The sequence below is a fragment of the Nycticebus coucang genome, chromosome 4 (genome assembly GCF_027406575.1).
Source record: "Nycticebus coucang isolate mNycCou1 chromosome 4, mNycCou1.pri, whole genome shotgun sequence".
In the NCBI taxonomy this organism is placed as follows: Eukaryota; Metazoa; Chordata; class Mammalia; order Primates; family Lorisidae; genus Nycticebus; species Nycticebus coucang.
In genome coordinates this window covers 21,134,989-21,157,321 of record NC_069783.1, presented here as the reverse complement: position 1 = coordinate 21,157,321, position 22,333 = coordinate 21,134,989, and positions in this window count along the sequence as shown.

The following is a 22,333-nucleotide window of genomic DNA, read 5'->3' as shown; positions in this document are numbered from 1 at the left end:
GTGGCACAGGCAGTGTGAATAGAAAGGAAAAGTAACCTATACAAATTCCAGGGTAGCAAAGAGAGATTTTATTTAGGAAGAACAAAGAGAAAGTTTAGGGTAATTCCAAAGACAATTAGAAGCAGGTTCCTACCCTGAGGAGAAAAGGCGAGAAAAAAGGAGCCAAGGCCTGCGTGGGTGGGGAGGGGGTGAGGGTTGTATTAAATACTCCATTTTAAATTGGCTGCAAGTCTTTCATTGGCCTCTCTGTGCCTCCGGCACTATTGCCCTTTCCTATTGGTCATTGATGGTCGCTTTCTATTGGTCATTGGTTACGTAGTTACTTCATGTCCATATTCTTACAGGCCTTCCAGCCTTCCTGGTTGCGGAGGCCAGGTTTCCCTCCCATCCCGCTAGAAGCCCCTTTCTCAGTGTTCCTTCTCATGTTTGTATATCTGCTCTTTTTTTCCTCTTTGTTTTCTTTCTTTTTTTTTAAGCTGCAGGAATTTGCCTATACCTCGTTCATCTTTCAAATGTAAAATATAGTCCTGAAGAGAATTTGGATGACAACAGGAAAATTTCTCTATGGCTTCATGTAACTGACTTGACAGCTTTAGACAGACATATTGATTAATAATTATGTCCCTGGCATTAAGTATCCCCGCTATGCCACTCTCCATTTTATTATAGTATAAATATGTAATCTGCACAAAATTAAAGTTATTATGGGCTTGAAACATTGCCTGCTCGAGATGTTTTATTCTAAAGAATAGCTGTGGCTGAAGTTGCTAACTCTATTTTTTTTTCATTTTAGATTCAATACTAATTTTTCCCTCTCCTTTTCAAAGCTATATTCCTGTGTCATTATTTTTTCTGAACTCTTCTATTCTCTACTTGGAGCTGCAAGTGATCTTGAGTATGATCATGCTATGTTCATATCACCAGCTCTGCTGAAAAAGGACCTGTTAAATTATGAATTTGTGGTCTTGTTTCATACCACACTATCCTGGGCTAAAGCACTCCCATAAGAAATGTCAGTTTTCATCTAAACGCACTGAACGGTAAATGTCTTCTCCCTGGAGCATGCCCTATTTGTTGAAAAGAGACACAGAAATTTCAGAGTTCACATGTTGCACTTAGGGATCACACAGTTGGCTTAAAAATGAGTGCATTTGGCATAATTAATGGTTGACTGGAGGCATTCTGCTGTTAAGTGTGGTTCAAATATTCTTGATAACTACAATGTTAGAAAATTTCCCTAAAATTCTTAGAGGGCATTGTGTTTGTAAGACAGTTTAAATGAATGAGGGTTGAGGGAGGGTTAACCTGGAGTTTTTTTTATAGATACAAAACTTCCCAGTTCATGACAAAATCTTCTCTAAAGTATTGTTAGGATTAAATGAGTTAAGACACATATCTGTAATTGTATCTCACACATAGTACATGCTTACCAAAATTGTCTATTATTATTATTCCGTCTGTTGTTTCAGTGACTTTTATCCTATTTTAGGGTACTTAAAAACTGATGTTATTAGCATTTATATTTTGGGAAGACTGAAGAATGATGAACTTTCATGAAGACTCATTTTTAGGGCTATCGAAAAGGATTACTTTTATATTTGTCAGCACCCTAACGAAAAAAAAAAACCCTTATATATTTCTCAAAGTTATCTCTTAAGCCTTTTGTTGATATATGTTGGTTCTTAGAGCATAAGCATAACTCCAGATTTGTAAAGAACCCAGACAGACACCTATTTAGGAAACACAAATCCAGATTTTCAAAATAGTCCTACAAAGAGTTCATCTTTGTTTAACATTAACAAAAAGGAAACCAACTTAAGTCACACCAGCCTCATTGGGACAGAATTGAAATTTCTATGTAAGTACCTACATTATTTTCATTCATTCATTCATTCATTCGATTTTTATTCATTCATAGCCTATGGGCCATGCATTGCTCTAGGCACTAGGATATAACAGTGAACAAAATTGACAAAAATCTCTACCCTCAAAGTTTATGTTCTAGGAAGAAGATGAGAAAACACTAATTAAACAGGTGATGTACAGTGTGTCCAAAGATGAACAGCACAAATCAGAGAGCAGAGTACAGGCAGGGGTAGTGGGGTGTTAGGGAGAGAGTTTCTCCTTAGAAAAAGACCTTTCTAGTAAGTCAGAGTTTGAACGATGACCTCAAGGAAATGAGAGAACAAGCTGAGTGGCCACCAAGAGATCAACAGCAGTCGGATCAGGTGAATTTAAAAGGCCCTGAGATCATGATGCTGAATTTGCAGTTCAGTAGCTGGGCATTGCAAGGCTGCAGTTCAGGAGTAGAGATGTGTATTGTGCAATTGTCAAATTTATTGGAGGCATTTAGAGACATGAGGTTAAGTATGTTCACCAAGAAGAGCGTGTACATGGACGGGAAGAGGTTCAAAGTCTGAGCCCTGAAGAACTCCAAGGCAGAGGTTGGGGAGATGAGGAGAAACTGCTACAGGAGATTCACAAGGAAGAATTAGTGAGATAAGAAAAGGAGCAAGAATGAAGGTGTCCCAGAAACCAAGTAAAAAGATATTACTATCTAAAATACTAAGATGAAACCTAATAGATTAACCTAATTTTAATTATTAACCTAATAGATTAACTAATATCCAATAGATTTGTATCTAATATCCTTTATCTCTAATACTACCATAGCTAAAAGGTTTGGTAATTTTCTATACATTACTAAGAAATTATTTTCAGTTCTGGGAAGATAAAATTGGTGTTTCAGAGATTATTCCACTGGCTTGAACAGAAACCAGATGGTTGTAACCAGAAACAACAGGAGAAGGCTGAGGTCACTGAACACTTACTTGGCTTCCTTTCCAGGGACATATGATTTATATTTGACAAAGTTTGGATTGATAGATTTAATTCCTAAACATGCTTCAATTTCAGCAGAGGCTGAACAGTTGACTCAAACACCAGTGTCATTGGGACTGGTGTCTCAGATGGAGCCTGAGTTCTGATCCCATTAGGCACCTCCCACTAGGGTTATTTCCAGAGAGTTCACAAGAATGTGTTCAGGTAAGCTCAGAAAAAACATTAAGATGAATTAAAAAGCAAAGTCTAATTGTGAGTGAACTATCTGTTTGGGGAGAAAATTCAGTGAATCATTCAACCAATTGAGAATCTGTCCTGTGTCACAGAAATATCACTAACTGGACAGATTGCACAAAACATAGAGTAGAAATACAGCAAAACGAGAAAAACAGGATGAAAAAAATTATACATAAAGCATTAAGCAAAAGTTAAAAATTATACAGTGAGTAGGGCGCCGGCCCCATATGCCGAGGGTGGCAGGTTCAAACCCAGCCCCGGCCAAACTGCAACAACAACAACAAAATAGCTGGGCATTGTGGCGGGCGCCTGTAGTCCCAGCTGCTCGGGAGGCTGAGGCAAGAGAATCGCGTAAGCCCAAGAGTTAGAGGTTGCTGTGAGCCGTGTGACGCCATGGCACTCTACCCGAGGGAGGTACAGTGAGACTCTGTCTCTACAAAAAAAAAAAAAAAAACCCAAGAGTTGGAGGTGGCTGTGAGCTATGACACTACAGCACTCTACCCAGAGCTATAGCTTGAGACTCTGTTTCAAAAAAAAAATTATACATATTTAAAAAACAGGGAAAAAAGGTACTTAAGGAACTAGGAAATGTTTTAATTTCTTCTCTATAATTTTCCATTTTCCCCATGTTTCTAATATGAGCATAATTGCTTTTGTGACAGGAAAGTAAAATTTAATGAATATAGAAGAAACTGGAAATTTTATAAATTTACTTTCTTTTCTTTAACATTTAATAAGAGCAAAAATACTGCTTATTCTTACTTCTCCTTCCATGAAGTTTACACCTTATTTATGAGATTCAACTTCAACTATGCTAATGGATGTGAAAATCGGGCAGCCACCCTACCTGCTATCACCGTGGCCTGCCTGGGGTGATGCCTTCTCAAGCTGCTGTTTTATTAATGATCTTGAAACTGAAACACCAAGGAATGAAGAAGTGTTAAAAAGGCTTAGTGATAGGCTACCAACATTTGCCAAGAAAATGAAAGACGCTACGATGAAAAAGCACAGGGGAGGCCAGCAGGAAGCCAGCTGTTCCACTTTCTGAGCCTCTGACCTCTGCAGCCCTGATTTCTGAGGACCAGCCCTCACCAGGCCAGCTTCACTCTGCCCACCCTCTGCCTGTGTGCAATCATCAGTCTTCTGAGAGGCACAATTTGTCCTTAATACTGCTTGGATTGATTGATTTTATTTGCAAACATATTTCAGTTGCAGCATGCTTGTAATTGGGAAGGAAAAAAGGTTTTAAGCTTCATAAAACTCTCACCTTATTATTTTTTTTTTCACTAATGGAGAAAAATTATTCAAGATATGATTATCCAGTGGCCTAGTTTGCCTAAGTTAAATTACATATCAATAATGTGTTAAAGTTTGTAAAATTAAAAATGATGTTAAATGGTTTCAGGATCCTTTTTTCTTTCATGCTACGTGGAGATACAGTTTTACCACTTGTTTTATTTAAACTGAAAAAGACGGCATGTGTTCTGAGGACGTGGTAGATATTAGAAACAAATTAAAAACAAAAAAGCTAACATGGTTGCAGGGGACAGCTGGGACAGCTTACAGAAGTGCCTGAATCTTTGGGTTCACCAAGGCATACTTGGTGACAGAAAACTGCCACATTTAAAGGGTTCACTCAATTCTTTAAGTAGTTAGTGTCTTCTATGAGTAAATAACCAAATCAGAGAATAAAGACTTAAATAAAGCCATGCCTCACTGGGTGGGTGGCTTTTAAAAGTTTGGGTCTGACCCTGAAGAAGGGCCGAGTAATGACTATAGAGGAGGAAAGATCCAAGGGTAAGAAAGGGCTGTTAATGAAACTGGAAGTGGATAAAGGATCTGAGAAATATTCCTCAGGGTCAGGCTTTGTTGGCATGGCTTTCAAATCTCATGAATCAAGACACGTGCATTAGCTGTTACCATTCATTGTATGTTGACCATCGTATACCCTATCTCATCCACTATGCCCAAATAGTTCTATTTGTTTTCACACATGAAGAAATGAAGGCCTAGAGAGATCGGATTGTTTGCCAAAGAAGACATCACACAACAAACTTTCAAACTTGGACCCCAGAATCCATTTTTTAAAAAATACTGCTCTACCCCAGACTATGATTTTATTAGACTCTGTGTCCTTATGTTACTTTAAGTTCTTTACTTCTACTTTTAAAACTTTCTTAAGAACTTCTAAAATTGTTTCTCTGTTGTCTCTTCCTGAGCATCTGCAAACAATCAACACCTCTAAAACGAAATTCACCCAAAATAGCAGGGCCTTCTAGTAAAGTGAAACCCATAAAAAGCACACCTGGTATTCTCGAAAAAGATGCTGTTTTGATCCATTTAAATTGGACTTCACAATAGACATATTTAACCACGTTATATTTGACCTCAAAATCGCCTCCAAATTGTTAGATGTACCTTTGTGAAAACTGACATCAGGCAGCGTGTGCTGATACGTTTCACTAAAAGAGATTGGACATGAGAGGCTAAATTCTCAGAAGGAATGCAGTGATTTGAAAACTTCCATCCCCCACCCACCTGGAGAAGAGGAGCTTCGCTAACCTAAGTGCCTGGCTGTGACCACAAGGCCTTTCCCGAGTGCTTGACAATCTAATTGTGGGGCTTCTAATCTGGGACCATTCAGCCTCCTCACCACCTTCCTCTACTTGAAAGCTCTGATTGATTGGAAAGCCGTGGGTTGTAAGGATTTTCTCGGAAAGCGTGTCCCTCAGCTTTCATACGTCAATAGCAGAAGGAACAGGCCCCGAAGAGCGCTGCTCATTGTTTCTGAGAGTTATGCTCCCAGCTTCTTCTCATAATGGAATCAAGGGATTTGAGCATCCCTTTCTGTTCATCGACCTGCCGCCTCTCTTGTCATCCATCCGTTTCCTAAGACTCCTCTTCTCTGCTTTTCCCACCAGAGGTCCTGCTTCCTTCTCTCCCAGTAATTTGCTGCCTTTTCATCATTCATAATGAACTACCGAGGCGGTCCCAACACTAAAGCGGAACCTGTTCTGTACCGATTCATTAAACAAACATGTACTGACCCCTCATTAGGCGCTGTGACGGGCTCTGAAGCTGTATCAGGGAAGCTGTATGGCCCTCGCCAAGCTGGGGTGGATGGAGGCGGACAACAAACAAATGAGTGGAAAGTCAGACGAGGATAAGTGCTCTAGAGAAAAGCAAAATAGGAACAGGGGCATGGAGGCGCCAGGGGAGGGATAGTGCCAGGTTATTCTGAGTGATTAAAGAAGGTCTCACTGGTAAGGTGATCTTTGATCAGAAAGCAGAAGCAGGCCATGGGGAATTCTGCGGCTATGCTGGAGAAGAGTGCTCCTGCAGAGGGATCAGCAAGTAGGAAGGGCCCCAGGAAGATCCCTGTGCCACTGTGGCTTCAGGGCAGAGAGCGCTGGGGAGCGAGCTTGGAGATGAGGCCAGCTGGAAAGCCAGATCATGTAGAGTCTGGCAAACTATTACAAGGGCTTGGGCTTTTACTGCAAGTGATATACAGAGACTCTGGACGGGTTTGAGACAGAATAACATAATCTGACTTTCATTTTGAAAGAATCACTGTGGCTGCTGAGATAAGAATAGACAATATGAGTGTAAGGGAGGAAGCTGGGAGAGGGTTGCAATAACCCAGGACAAAGATGATCACGGCTTACATCAGGCAGAAATAATGGAGGTGGAAAAATCAGTCCAATCTCAATGTATGCTTCAACGATTCTCCTAGGAAGGCTTGAAACTAATGATTGCAAATGTTTTAAATTTCTCCAGCTTCTCAGATTCTTATATCCGGCAATAAAGTTTCCTGTGTTCTAGATGCCCTCTGCTTTTCTATCTCAGGTCAAAAGCTATGTTATTTCATAAAGAAAAAGGAAATGAGACAGTCCTAGGCTGACTGCTGGGCTGTGTGGAAATTACCGAGCCTCTCCTTTTGCCTCAGTTTCTTCATCTATAAAATAGAAATAAGAGTAGCATCCACATCTTAGAGTTGTGGGGAGGATTAAATGAGACAGATCCTGGAAAGAACTTAGTGCAGTGACTGGTGTGTAGGCAAAGTTTGATCAATGCTAGCCACAGTTAAAATTGTTTACAATTATTGCACCTGCTTACTTGTGGGTCCTCAGGGAAGGCTGGGCCAGTTCCACTCTGCTCTGAGTCTGGAAGCTTTCCTGCTCAGCCTCTCTTCTCCAGCCGTACTTAAGTCTTAAATACTTTGCCCACAGCATTCATGGATTCCAGCTTGTTCGTTCTTCTCCCTTTCCTGTATATTCTTAAGTGCCCCTCCCCACTTGTGCCTCCCAGTATTAAAAAATAATAATAATAAAAGGTTGATTTCCTCTGTTTTATTTCCTTGAGCCATTTGGAAGCCTCCTTACTCTTATTTTCCAGATTTCAAAGCCATGTAAACAAAGGTCCTCAGTTTTACTAATGGCTCCTTCTCATCCTTTGCTGTTTCCAAACTTTCCTTCTCTGTTCAGAGAGGTTGCTGAGAGCTTCATGGCATTCGCAGCTACCAGTGTGGTCCCTGTTCTTTCCCTATCCCTCCAGCCCAGGGTGCAGCTTCTGTTGCTTACTCTTAGCTGTCCTGGGAGGGTGGGCATTTTGAGAGTGGGTTCCTAGGGAAAGGAGTATGTCCATTATGTTCGTTGCTTGTACCATTTACTACTGTTTAGGAGATCACAGTCTGCTCAAGAATGTGTTGGCACATTCTTGTACCATTCAGGAGCTCGCTAATCCTGGCACGTCCTGTCCCAGTTTCATCTCTGCCCTTTAACAGTGCTGCACTCTGTCTGGGCACCCTGGCCCAGGCCACATGTCTGCCCTTTGAGGCCCTGAATTACTCTAATGGTCTTGTAGCTCCATAAAGCGGGGTGTGATCCTTTTAATCCTGTGCTCACGAATTGGGCTATGAGCCTCTCCCCACATCTTGGGATTCATCCACGACAATAACAATGCACCATTAGCTTTTTTTCCATTTCACATTTTATGATTGCCTGATGACTGCACTTGTATTCTCGATGCATTCAAGGAGGACTCAAGTGCACTAATGCGCACTCAATTTTTATTAAAAAAAGAAGATAAAAGAGAGTGCTTAGAGAATCGTGGAGATCTTAAGAATTCTTATGGAGTGTAAAACTTTGCTTCTAGGGTATGCCGTTGCTATCTCATAATTCCTTGTTTATTTAAAATGTGCATTTTTTATGCTTTTGGTTTTAATTCCTTTCTAAGTAAACAAAAGCATTTAAAAATAATTCTATAGTGTATGAAGTCCATTTATGCGTATCTGTTGTAGAAATCCTATAACAGGGACTACTTCCTTGGAGGGACATAAAAGTGAATCAGCTTTCTGCCTTCAAGGAGTTTCCTATCTGGTGGGATGGAGACACATGTAAAATAATAACTCAGGATTACGCAGGTGGAATTAACATTCTATAGTCAGGCTGAGGCTCTGACTTTATCAGGCAGTATATCTAGGTCAGTGTGAGAAGGCCTGAAGAAGCCTCTGACACATCTCTCTCTCTTTCCTGGCTAAGCAAACAGCTTAATCCTCAGCTTCTCCACCTGTCTTCTTGGAAGTGCCAACAAGTTCCCACCCATTTCTCCAACTCTGGCCAACTGTGCTGGGGCCGGGTTTGTGAACTGATTGCATATGTTACCAAGGAAATTATTGGGATGTCAAATGGCAGTGTCATCTTCCTGGCAACACATTCTCCGAGCAGATTGTGAACCAGTGACCTAGAGACACATCATTCAAAGTGCCAGTCCTATTGCTGGTCTACCTCCCAGCTTCCCTCTCTAGGTGCAGACTCTGTCTGACAAGGGAGAAGTACAAACACATGCAGAGTTCTATTTCTTCAGCCTTTTTCTGGAGTGGCTGCTCCCCATATTTGGCAAGATAAAGCTTAACCCTATACAGTCACTCTATGTCAGTTTTGGCTTGTCACACGTTACACCAGATGTCTTGCAAATTTAGTGAACCCTACAGAAACTAAAAAAGGGAGTATCATTTTCTTAAAACTTATTGAAACATGTTTTTCATATTTTAAACCACAAAATAAATACTTAGCATATGTTAAAATATTTGCTCAGGATAATTCCTCGTCTTCCCCCCTGGATATTAAATACTTTCTTATCCTTTTTCTCTTTTCTTGAGATGAGTGTGTGTATATGTTCTTGTACCGCCCCGGGTTTTTCCATGTCCCTTTGATGTAGGCTTAGTTTGATATTCCAGATGAATATTGTGTTTATTTTTCTTACAAAAAAACACGATTCTCTTCAAAAGTCAACAAGCATGTTTGAGCTCTTCAAAGCCTGCCTTATGCATATCTAGTACAAAAGTCTAGCTTGTTTAATTCATTGATATGCAATCTTCCACTAATTCACTCTACAAATGATTATTGTACTTCAAGTAAGTCATGACGCTATGCAATATAAGGTTAAAAAGATAATCAAATGGATCTTGTTGACAAGACACATGCATAATGACAAATACTAAGAGAGAAATACTTAGAAAGTGTTAGGAAAGAGCAGGGATAATTAGTATTTCCCCTTGTTAAGTTAAAGGGAAAGAAACCTTTTCATTTTCATTTTTCTTAGTAATATTGCTTTCTATCTTAGTCGACTTGTGTTGCTATAAAGGAATACCTAGGCCTGGGTAATTTATAGATAAAGGAGGTTCATTTAGCTTACATTTCTGTCAACTGTACAAGAATCATGGTGCTGGCGATCTGCTTGTCATCTGGTGATGACACTGATTGTAGAAGAGGAAGGGGAGCCAATGTCTGCAGAGATCACATGGCAGGAGAGGAAGGAAAAGAGAGAGGGGAGAGGTGAAGACTCTTTTTCACCATCAGCTCTTACCCAGAAACAAATGCAGTGAGAACTCACCTCCAATGGAGGGCATTAGTCTCGGCATGACCCAGACACCTCTCACTAGACCCCACCTCCCTACAAAGCTACACTGGGGATCAAATTTAAACACGAGATTTACCAGGGAAAAACAAACCATAACCAAACTATAGCATTTGCTTATAAAACTAATTTTTATAAATTCACATCTAACATAAAGACAGCATCTACACATGAGCAGGAGCATGCCTTTTAGATTATAGAACTCTCCTAATGCAAACGCATGCTTAACTAGTGACCAGTGGTCATCACTGCTATGATGCTTTAGTAATACGCTCAGCAGAGAATTGTTTTCCTTCCTTGTACTATTAAACATCTTGGACATAGTCCATGTCCTCATAAGCAGAAAAACGAAACAACTGATCCTCAAAGAACTTGTGGGAGAGCCAGTCCAGCACAGACGCACACAACAGCCGTTCAATGCAGGCTGTGAATGATTTCATGTTGGACAAATTACTTAAAGTCTTCTCTCCTTTTGCTTAGAGGGAAGGAGGACTTCCTCCCAGATTTACTCTGTTGTTCTTTTGCAATCATGCAGTCACTCTGACTAGCATGAATTATGAATTTGAGGTGCTCCAAACATTACAGTCATGTTATTGAGCTGTGCTGACCTCTGGTTTTAAGAAGGCTTATACGTTTTGAAAAGGTGGTGAAAAATTTCACAGACACATATAGATAAAAACACAACCTCAGGCATCTCCATTACCCTGAGGAAAAAGAACACATGCTGGACTCTTAGGATCTTCATAGTTGGAAATGGAAGATTTAAAGAATTCACAGGCTTGCCAACTGCAGGGTCAAATTGTTTTAGCAAACAGCAAACGACATAATGAATTCAAGTAACCTTCAACTGAATATTTTATAGGAATTTTTTTTTTTTATTTTATTTCACTCAATCAAGAAGGTTTGATCATTTGGTACTACATTCTGGTTCCCTCAACATCAGTGGTTCTCAACCTTCCTAATGCTGAGGCCCTTTAATGCAGTTCCTGTGGGTCGTGACCCACAGGTTGAGAACCGCTGCTCTACATAAAGCACTTTTTACATCTTTGTAACCTTGTTGCCTCCTCTGAGTCCCTCCTCTTTTCTCAAAGTTAAGCACTCATTTTTTCTGATCTCAAATCAGGCTTTGCTCATATCTCTGATGTGGCACTGTCATCGCCTACTGTGATTGTTTGCTAATTACAACAGGCACTAATTTTTAGGTCCTTAGGAGTTTATAGAAACTATCTGATAAATGCTGAAGGCAGAGAGAGAGATGATAAAGGTATAAAGGGGCAAAGAAACAAAGGAAAAGAAGAATTATAGAAAGAGAATAAGTAAGAAAATAATCATTTGATAAAATCACATCAAGAAATTTTCTTTTTTTCGTTGGATTTAAAACAATATACAAATAAAATATGATCATTGTAAAAGGTCAACAGAATTATATAGAGTTAAAATTTAGAAAATGGGGTTATGCTGTTGTCTTTATACTTAAAAATATATGTCAGGGACAGGGCATGGTCGCTATGGCTATAATGTCAACACTTATGGAGGCCAAGGAGAAAGGATTGCTTGAGGTCAGGAGTTCAAGACCAACCTGGGCAACATAGCTAGACCTTGTCTCTATAAACAAGAAAAAAGAATTTACTGGGCATGGGGCATGGTGGTATGTGCCTATAGTCTCAGCTACTCAGGAGGCTGAGGCAGAAGAATCACTTGATCCCAGGAATTCAAAGTTATAGTTAGCTATGATAGGGTCATTGCACTGTAGCCTGGAAAAATAGCCAAACTCCATTGCTTAAAAAACTAAAACTAAAAATCTATCTATCTATCATTCAATAGTCTTCCAAATAGATCTATTAATTTATTTTTAGAAAGCAGCAGTGTGGGTGGAACAAGAATTAAATTTTCACTTGTCCATCAATGGCTATTGAAATGTTTCCTAAAAAATTTTCCTTTTCAAACATTACTTCAATAAGTATTTTTGTAGTCTAGTGAAAGAACCAATTACTATAAAAGAATTGATAGATCCAAGCCAATGCACTTTAACTTTTGGATACATCCTCCCAAAATGTCTTTCGAAAAAATGATGACAATTTTTACCTTCAGCAACTTTTTCCCTACCATTGGCAACGCGAGACATTTTCAGCTTTAACTATTCTCCTGGGTCAATTCTTATTTTAATTTGCTTTTGCTAGATTACCAACAAAGTAGGGTATCATTTAATACATATTCATCATTTTGGGGGGAATTTATGTGTCCCTGTTATTTATTCATAGTTGTATCTTGGTATATTAAAGATTTTAACTCTGTGCCCACTATACATATGGTAAATAATTTCTCTTGGTCATTTGTGAGGATCTTGGGTCTGATTCTTATAAAGACTCAGCGTTTGAGGGAGTGTAATTTCTTGACAGTTGCTGATCCACATGTCATTTGCACAGTACTTCCATGTCAACAAGATCTATCCAGAGCCCTCCAATCCCAATGGTGCTGTATAACAAGAATTTCAGACCACTTCAGTTCTGAAGGGAATCAAATCCTATATGTAAAGCAAAGAGTTCTTCATAATGCTGAATATTTAATGAAATTGTGCACTAGACTGGACTGATCTGATATGCACGTGCTGCTTGCTTTCTGGTGCACTCCTTGGAGTTCTGAAAAACATGATAGTGATTCCGACATGCCCTTCATGGTTTAACAAGTTCTTTCAAGAGAGAAACTTATACCTGCAATTGTGCTTGCAAATACGTCTTATCTGGCATTATCAGAACCCCTATTGTATCATAGAAGGTAGATTCTCTTAAAGAGAAGGTACAGGGCTGAGGTTGTCCATTTAATTTTTGTTTTAGACTACTAGGTCAGAGGATATTTATTATATTTGTAGGTGCATTTCCCTTCTGCTCTTGTTTGCTTTGAATGTCAGATATAAATTTTAGCCAATTTATATCATCTTTAAAGGAATCCATTAACTCATTACTAGCTTTGGGAAAATTACCTCCACCTGCTTTTATCACTGAGCCTTACCAAGCAGAGATGTACTATATAAGTAGAATCAATATATTTTTGTAACTCTTTCTACTAAAGAATTTCCTAGGACTCTTTGGATTAGGAAAAAAAGAAAAACCTGGTGCAGAAACAATCCAAGTTTCTAGTAAACCTCAGGATTATCATTTATTTATGATACATAGATATGCTGATATTTTACTGATATTGTTCATCCTGCCAGTTCAAGCCTATCTGCCTGGATCTTAAGATAAAAATTGGGCTCTACCATATTAATCTCTACCTACTTCCTCTTCACTTTTTAAATTAAAATGTAATTTATATATAATAAAATTCAGCATCTCAAAGAATACAATTCAGTTAGTTTTTATGACTATACATGGCCACATAACCAGTCCCACAATGGAAAGATAGAACGCTTTTATCACTCCAGAATGATTCCTTGTGGCCCTGCCTTGTTAAAATCATCCAGAGAACCCTACCAAATACGCTTTCTGTCCCCATGGCCTCAGCTTTTCTACAGTTTCATAAACATTGAGTCTAATAGTAAGCAGTCTTTTAAATTTGAAGTCATTTACATAAGCATGATGTTTTATGATTCAGCCAGGTTGTCACATATATAAATAACTTAATTCCTTTTTATTACTGAGTAGCATTCAATTGTATGGATATACCATATTTCTTTTTTCATCAGTGGATGGATATATAGGGTTTTTCTAATTTTTGGTTATAAGGAACACATAACTGTAAACATTCTAGTAGAAATCTTTGTGTGGTTATGAGCATGTATTTATTTATATTACCTAAGAATAATTTATTTATTAATTACCTAAGAGTAAATCTGAGTCATGTGTAAATGTATGTTTGAGTAGCTGAGAACTGCTAAGCTATTTTCTAAAGAACTGTGTAATCTGACTTCCTATCAGCAACGTATGAGAGTTTCAGTTTCTCCATTTCCCTAGAACCTAATATTGTTAATCTTTTCCATTTTAGCTGTTTGAAATGTGTATGTGGTGATACCTCATGGCAGTTTTACTTTACATTTTCCTAGTGTCCAATGACATTATGCATCTTTTCATGTCTTGTTTACCATACATATGTCTTCTTTAGTAAAGCCTCTGTTCAAATCTTTTCCAACTGTTAAAAATTTAATAATCTGAACTTTGTTATTGAAAGAATTCTTTATATATTCTGTTTAAGATCCTATGTGAAATGTATACTTTGAAAATATTTTATCTGAGATGTCTCATTTTCTTAAAATGTCTCTTGGGGAGCAAAACTTTTAAGGTTTGACAAAGTTCAATCCATCATCTTTTACAATTTTTGCTTTTTGCGTGCAATCAGCAAACTGATTTTCATCTACTATCATGTCATAACAATTAACGAAAGACTTCTGTGACCCCTGGTCACCAGGAAGTGTGTAAGAATTTCTTTCTACCAACAACTAGTTAACAGTTCTACATAGGATTTTTCATTGAACACCATCTGGGTGTCCTCTAATTCACTTCAATTCTCACACTGTCTACCTGGAGATAGATCAGTCCCACAAGACTGCCCTCCACTTCTAAGTCCCAAGGCCCAGGTGGTTTCATCTGTGCTTCTGACTGACCAGCTATAAGTTGATGTTCCCATGACCTCTTTCTTGGGGTCAATTAATTGCTGAGAAGCTCACAGAACTCCAAAAAATACTTATGTTTGCTGATTATAAAGAATATTGCAAAGCAAACAGATGAAGGGATGCATAGGACAAGAGATGTAGGGCAGAGCATGAAGCTGTCTCTGGGTACACCATCCTCCAGCAACCGCCATGTTTTCAGCAATCCAGAAGCTCCTAGAACCAAGTCTTTTTGTGTTTTATGGAAGCATCATTAAATAGTTTTAATTGATCAAATCACTGACCAGTGGAGATCAACTTAACCATCAGGCCTTCTTCTCTTCTTTGAGGTTGAGGTGGGGCTGAGAGTCCCGATCTTCCAATCAAACTTCAGTATTTCCAGTGACCAGGCCCCATTTTGAAGCCACCTAGGGGTATCCAGCCATCAGTCAAGGCATTAACATACAGGAAGACACTTATCACTTTGGAGAATCCAAGGATTTTAATAGTTTTGAAGACCAAATACATATTTCACTACATCATAGTGTGTTATCTAAGGAATACTTGCTTAGTAAGATTATAAAGATTTTCTTCTGTATGTTCCTTTAGAATTTTGTACTTCCAGGTCTTCTATTTAGGTCAATAATCCATTTCAGGCTAATTTTTGCATATTACATGAAATAAGAGTCAAAGTTCATTTTCACATATGAAAGATTGCATTTTCTCCACTGAATTACCTTGTTATCTTGTTCCATTATAGACTGTATTCTAGTGATTATTGCTCTGTGTGTATTTATCTCTCTCTATATATATTTACATACATAAACTTATATACGTACACACATATAGATATACAATTTATATGTGTATAAATGCACACACACAGATGTTTCCTAACTTACAATTGTTTGACTTAAAATTTTTCAACTTTTCAATGAGTTTATTGGGGTATTGAGTGTATTTTTGACTTACGATACTACCTTGACTTAGGATTATCAGGATGTAAGTCAGGGAGCATCTGCATGTGTGTATGTATGTATATGTACATATATCTTCTTCATACCAGTGCAATACTCTCTTGATTACTGTAGCAATTTTTTTTTTGTCAGAAATGAGGTCTTGCCAAGGTTGGTCTTGAATTCCTGTGTTCAAGTGAAACTCCCACCTTACCCTCCTAAGTAGCTGAGTCTACAGGTATATACCACTGTGCTCAAGGATTAGTGTAGCTTAATTTAGTTAATTTTCATGTCTCAAATTTTTTTTATTGTATCCCAAATATTGTGAATTTTATATTTTGGGGCACTGACTTTCTTTACATTCCTTTAAATAATGTTGGACATTTGTTGTTGTTATTAAGTTAAATTATTTTGAATCAGTTGAAAACTTACAAGCATTGACTTTAATTTTTGTGATAGCCTGTCTGAAGTAGAGCTAAATTATTCCACAACTAAAGTCATTTCTATTTTTGAAGTCTCCCTGTGTATTATCAGGTCCTTACATTCCAACTGGTAGAAACACTAACTATTCCCAGATCTTTGAAAATTTTAGATTTTTTGTCCTGCTGACTCTCTATGGTTCTTTTTCCAGGCTCGGGTATCTTGTTCTCACATATATGCAATTTACTACTTAGCCCAAGGCTTAAGAGAAACTGCTGATCTCTGGAGCTATCTCTCTGTACACTGTCTTCTTCTCTGGTATTCTATCCTGCTAGTCCTAGCTTCTTAGGCTTCCTGGAATTCTGGCCCAATTCTTAAACTCAGCACAGCTATTGATCAATATTTGGACTCCATCTATCTAACCATAGTTTGGAAACTGCTCCCAGTCCCCAATAAGCTGTTACAGTGCTAGGGATAACCTTGTTTGCTTGTCTTTCCTCCAGGATGAAAGTCCTTTGCTTCCTGTTATCCAATGTCATTAAAATGTTGGTACAGGCTTGGTGCCCAGAGCTCAGTAGGGTGCCAGCCACATGCACCAGGGTTAGTGGGTTTGAACCTGGCCTGAGCCTGCTAAACAACAATGACACAACAACAACAAAAATAGCCGGGTATTATGGCAGGTGCCTGTAGTTCCAGCTACTTGGGGGGCTGAGGAAAGAGAATTGCTTAAGCCCAAGAATTTGAGGTTGCTGTGAGCTGTGATGTCATGGCACTCTGCCAAGTGCAACATAGTGAGACCCTGTCTCAAAAAAAACATGTGGTTACATATACTTTGTCATTTTCTAATTGTTTAAAGTGGAAGAGTAAATGTGAGCCTTGTTACACCATTGTAGACAGTCTTAGAAGTCTATTTCTACACCCTTACACACGTGATCTCTAACTACATCGATAATTATGTCATTATCATGTCTATACTCTCTCCTTTTTGTTCATAAAAATACTGCCTATTCTAACATCATTTAATTTGTTCATTATTTTATACCTATTATTTGAGTACTTATTATTGCGTATATCCTGTGATGAACACTAAAAATGCACTGATAAATAAGAATTCTTTCTCTCAACAACATGGTGAGCAAGAAATTGTGTAAATTAAAAGTTATGGCTTTATTGACTGGACCGATGCATAAGAGAGCTTTTAGAAATGTTCTATAGCTTGTTTATATATGTTAATTACACAGGTACATAAAATTGTAAAATTTCATGAATACTTAACGACTAAAAATTTCTGTGTAGATTACATCTTAATAAAAGAACACAACCTTATGTAAGAAATGCTTACATGTAACGTTCCATGAAGGAACCAAGAAAGGATGAAAGAAGAGGTGAATTCTAAAGGATGAGTATAAACTCCCTGGGCAAAAGAGGAAGGAAAAAAACCCTCCAGGCTGAAGTAATAGCATGTGCAAATACGCACATAATCTAAGGGACTGCTCAAGGAACTTCATGTAGTTGAGTATTCCTGAGAACTAAAATTGATTTGTTGGGGAGCACTATAAAAGAGAAAGTCAGAAAATATTATGTCCTAAATAAAGACATTTGGCTTTTTACCATAGGCTTTAGGGAAACACTAAAGTATTTCTAGCAGGTTCTGGGGTAACAAAGGCAAAAATGTACAGACTTTTGGTCCTTTGTGGAAGAAAATGAAAGAAGTTATGTGAGCCAGTAGCACTTAATTAATTCTCTAGCCCTGTCTAGCCAGGCACACCAAACCTGCTGTAAAAGGTGGGCCCATTATTCAGTCCCACTATTAGAAAGACCAGGGCACATTGCCCACTTCAACTTCGCTTTAGTTTGTATTCCTCCTCACAGCAAACATTTGGCTGTTTCCTTTTACAACTCCAGCTCTTTGATTTTCTTTGAATCCAGGCTCAATTTGCTTCTCCAAACTTTTTTTTTTTTTTGTATTTTTTTAAATTAAATCATAGCTGTGTACATTAATGCAACCATGGGGTACAATGTGGTGGTTTTATATACAAATTGAAATATTTTCATCAAACAGGTTAATATAGCCTTCACAGCATTTTCTTAGCTATTGTGTTAAGACATTTGTATTCTACATTTAGTAAATTTCACACATACCTTTGTAAGATGCACTGTAGGTGTAGTCCCATCAATTACCCCCACTCCACCCATCCTCCCCTCTCCCCTCCCCTCCCTATCCCCTTTTCCCATCCAAACTTTTTTATACAAATTTTATCATTTGAAATATTGCAGATAATTTATTTTTAAAGGAAATAGGAGTAAACATCAAAACAGCACCTGGTGTAGCCCCTCTTATCACTCCTTGGACTAAACGTGTTGGATGGCAATTGAAGGAAGTAAGAAGTTCAGTGCAATAATTAAAGTAAGATTAAAAAGGTATGGAATAAGTCAATGCCAGTGGAAATGGAAATATAAAAATGTAATGGTTGGAAACTTTTGGGGTTATTGGAATAGGATGAATGTATTTTTCATGTAGGACAGTCACATCTTTGGAGGCTAGAGAGCCCACTATGTTAGGAGGAATAATGAACACCTCTCTCCACCCAAGTTTTCTACATCCTGATGTCTAGATTTGTGAATGTATTCCCTTACATAGCAATGGAGAGTTTGGAAATGTGATAAAATTAAGGACTTGAGATGAGAGCTTATCCTGGGTCATGCAGTGGGCTCACTGTAATCCCACAGGTCCTTATATGACGGGAGCAACAGCCAGAGGTGATATGACAAGGGAGGCCTTGGTAACAGTGGTGTGGGGCCACCAACCAAGGAACATACATGGCCTCTAGACTCTGAAAAAGGCAAGAAACAGGATTGTCCTCTAGAGCCTCTAGAAGGAACATGGCCCTGCTGACACATTTTGAACTTCTGAATTACAGAACTGTCAGATAATAAGTTCATATTGTTTTAAGCCACTAAATTTGCAGTAATTTGTTAAAGGAGAAATTTGAAACCAACACAAAATCCACTATTAATTATTAGTTTTACCACTTCCCAGACTGATTGGAGCGTAGAACACTTTAAATGCAATTATCCCCATCTCAGCCTTTATGTTCTTGTCATCTCATTTCTCAATGAATATTTAAACTCCCCCATATATTATTACTGTCATTGTTTTGAACACATAATACTGAGATTAACCTCCATGTTTTAATTTTCAATCACTTTTCATTCTTTTTCACCATTATGTACTTTTATCTAGGATTTTTCTTTTGCCTGAAAACTTCCCTTCAGTATTTGTTTTAATGCATTTACTAGCAACAAATTTTCTAGGTTTTTGTTTGTTGGGCAATGTTTTAATTTTCTTCCCTGTTGAAGAATATTTTTGCTGGATATAAAATTCCAGGTGAAAATGATAGTACATTTGTTTTAGAATTTTAACAATGCCATTCAATTTTCTTTAGTTTTTATTCTTTTTGTTAAAGAATCTATTTCCAGTGTTGCATTCATATTACCTTAAAGATAGTACATCTTACTTGCTCCGTATATATATATATATATATATATATATTTTTTTTTTTTTTTTGACAGAGTCTCAGTATGTCACCCTCAGTATAATGCTATCAGTGGTGTCACAGCTCACAGCAACCTCCAACTCTTGGGCTGAAGTGATTCGCTTGCCTCAGCCTCTCAAGTAGCTGGGACTACAGGCGCCTGCCACAATGCGCAGCTATTTTTTTGTTGCAGCTGTCATTGTTGGTTAACTGGCCCAGGCCAGGTTTGAACCCACCAGCTTGGGTGTATGTGGCCGGTGCCCTGCCCACTGAGCTGCGGGCGCTGCCATTACTTTTTAAAAACTTCATTTTCTTTGTTGATTTCCAAAAAGATTTTACTATGATGTACCTAATTTTCTTTCTTTTTATTTAATTTATTTGTTGCTTCTGGAACTTCATGAATATGTAATCTGTACCCTTTAGTATTTTAGAAAATTTTGAGACTTAAAATATAACTTAAAATAGTGCTTTCATGCCATTTTTTGTCTTTTCCTTGCTCATGCTCAAGTTACAATTAGAACTACTCCCCAGATTATACATAATTGGTATGTTATTTTCTGCATATTTCATCTTATTTGTTCCCTAGGATTTAGTCTGAGTATTTTCTATTGACTTTTCTTTCCGTCTAACATCCTCTCTTCAGCTGTGTCCTCTTCTACTCTTAAGCTTATCTTTTACATTTATCATTGGCAGTTATATTTTTTAGCTCCCAAATTCGTATTCAAATACTTACTTAAAGATTTAAGATGTATAGCTTCCCTCTTGTTACTTACTTTTTTGACCTTATAATATTGATCTGTTGAATATTAGTTATGTTGATAGCCGTGTTTGTTAGCTCCAACACTTGGTTCACCTAAGGAACCATTCTGTTACAGGTTTTATTTTCCCTTGATGCTGTTTCTTCATACGTATGGTAAGTTTTGACTGAATGTGGGCTTTGCATATAACAAATCATAGTGTTTCTGACTAACATTATCTTCCTCTGGATACAATTCCCTCTGCTCTTGGGTGAGCAGCTAGACTGTATCTCCTCTAATCAAGGCCTAAGCGTATTAAGGACTGGGTTGTCACCATCTTCAGGCTCATCCTGGATGTTGGGTGTACAGCTCTCCAGAGGCACCAGTTTGGACTGTTAGGAAGCACCCAACCCCAACCCAGGAACCGCCATTTCTTTTCTCTTCCTTACCTGGTGAGTTGACAATTCTACTCTGTTATCTAGGCTTTTTTTTTTGGCTTGGGTTCTTAGCTTCGTATATTGTATAGCTTAAGGATTTGCCAAATGCTGTAAGAGTTTAAACCAGTGACTTTAACCAGAGTGATTGTGTTCCTCAAGGGATGTGGGGTAACGTCTGAAGACAACTTTGGTTCTCACAACTCTGGGTGAGTGGGGAGTGGGCAGTGAGTTGCTACTGGCATCTAGTGGATGGAGGCCAGGGATGCTGCTAAACATTGTGCAGTGCACAGGACAGCCCCAATAAAGAACTCTCTGGGCAGGAGAGAAGCCCTGGGCTGAACCACTGAGGTTCAGTCTGACTTCCTTCTTCCTCTCATCTCTCACAGATCTCTATCTGCCTGCCTTGACAGCTGCAAAACTCCATTTTAAAAAAGATCTTCAGCCTCATGATGTATTTAATCTTTGCTGGTTTTCTGCCTTGCACCAGTGAAGCTCTGCCAAGCATCTGAGGAGCCTCTCCTCTGCCAAGACTAGGCAAATCCCCGGGGGTGCTCATGATTTCCACAACGTCATGCCTCCTCTTCTCTAGAATATGGCTCCTCACGTCCAAAGCGCCTCATTTTATCTCCAAAGTCTTCAAACGGAGTTTTTAGAATTTGGTCTAGTTGTCCTTGACCAGATCATTGGTTTCTACAAATTTTGTCCTTGACCAGATCATTGTTTCTACAAATTTTGTAGCTAGAAGAGGCTACTGTCTTCCTAGCTGATGAGCAAGCCAAACGCGGAAGATGGAAGTTCAGTTCCGAGCAGGAACTGTGAAGAGTGTTCCTTGTTAGATCAGGGGCAGACAAGCCCAGAGTTTCCTTCATAGCCAGTAAGAGGACGCTGAAAAAAAATCTTTGGCTGGATCTAAGACAGAGGGGAAGCTGTGGGGCTAGGAGGTAGGAGGCAAAAAGAAAACCATCCTCTTGACCAAGGAAAGAAGCACAGTCCCCTGCTGATTTTGTGACACTCCCTGAATCCCTGTGAGGAGAAGCCTAGGCACAGCACCATTCAAAACCTGGAATGAAACCTGACAGCAGCAATGGAACCGAGGGTTGAATACAGAAGGATACGGTCCCTGCACCTCAAATGAGGTTGCAAATATAATTCCAAACCACATGAAGAGAAGGAAGGCTAAAAACTAATATTTCCAGTATCAATCCACTCTTGGGAAATGAACGTTATATTAGTTTAAATAATTAATATAGTTATATTTAGGGTATCAAAAGATAAATAATCAGATTACATTTATTAAAAGGTACAGGGAATTATGGAAAAAGTAAACTGGAAAACATGGCAAAACATCACCTTAACTAAACGGTTAGTTTTATGTGTCAACTGGAGAGTATTTTTGGATACGATTGACATTTAATGTGATGAATTTTAGGTTAAGCAAATTGCCCTCCATAATGTGACTGGGCCGGGCCTTATCAGCTCAATTGAAGGCCTGAAGATAATAAAAGATGCTGACTTCCCCAAGCAAGAGAAAAGTTCTCCAGCAGACTCCCCTGAGATGTGACTTGCACCATCAGCTCTCCTGGGTCTCCACCTGTTTGCTGTCTTTGAGCTAGTGCTATTGACTGTCCTGGATTTCGGCCTGACAGCCCACTGCAGATTTTGGACTCCT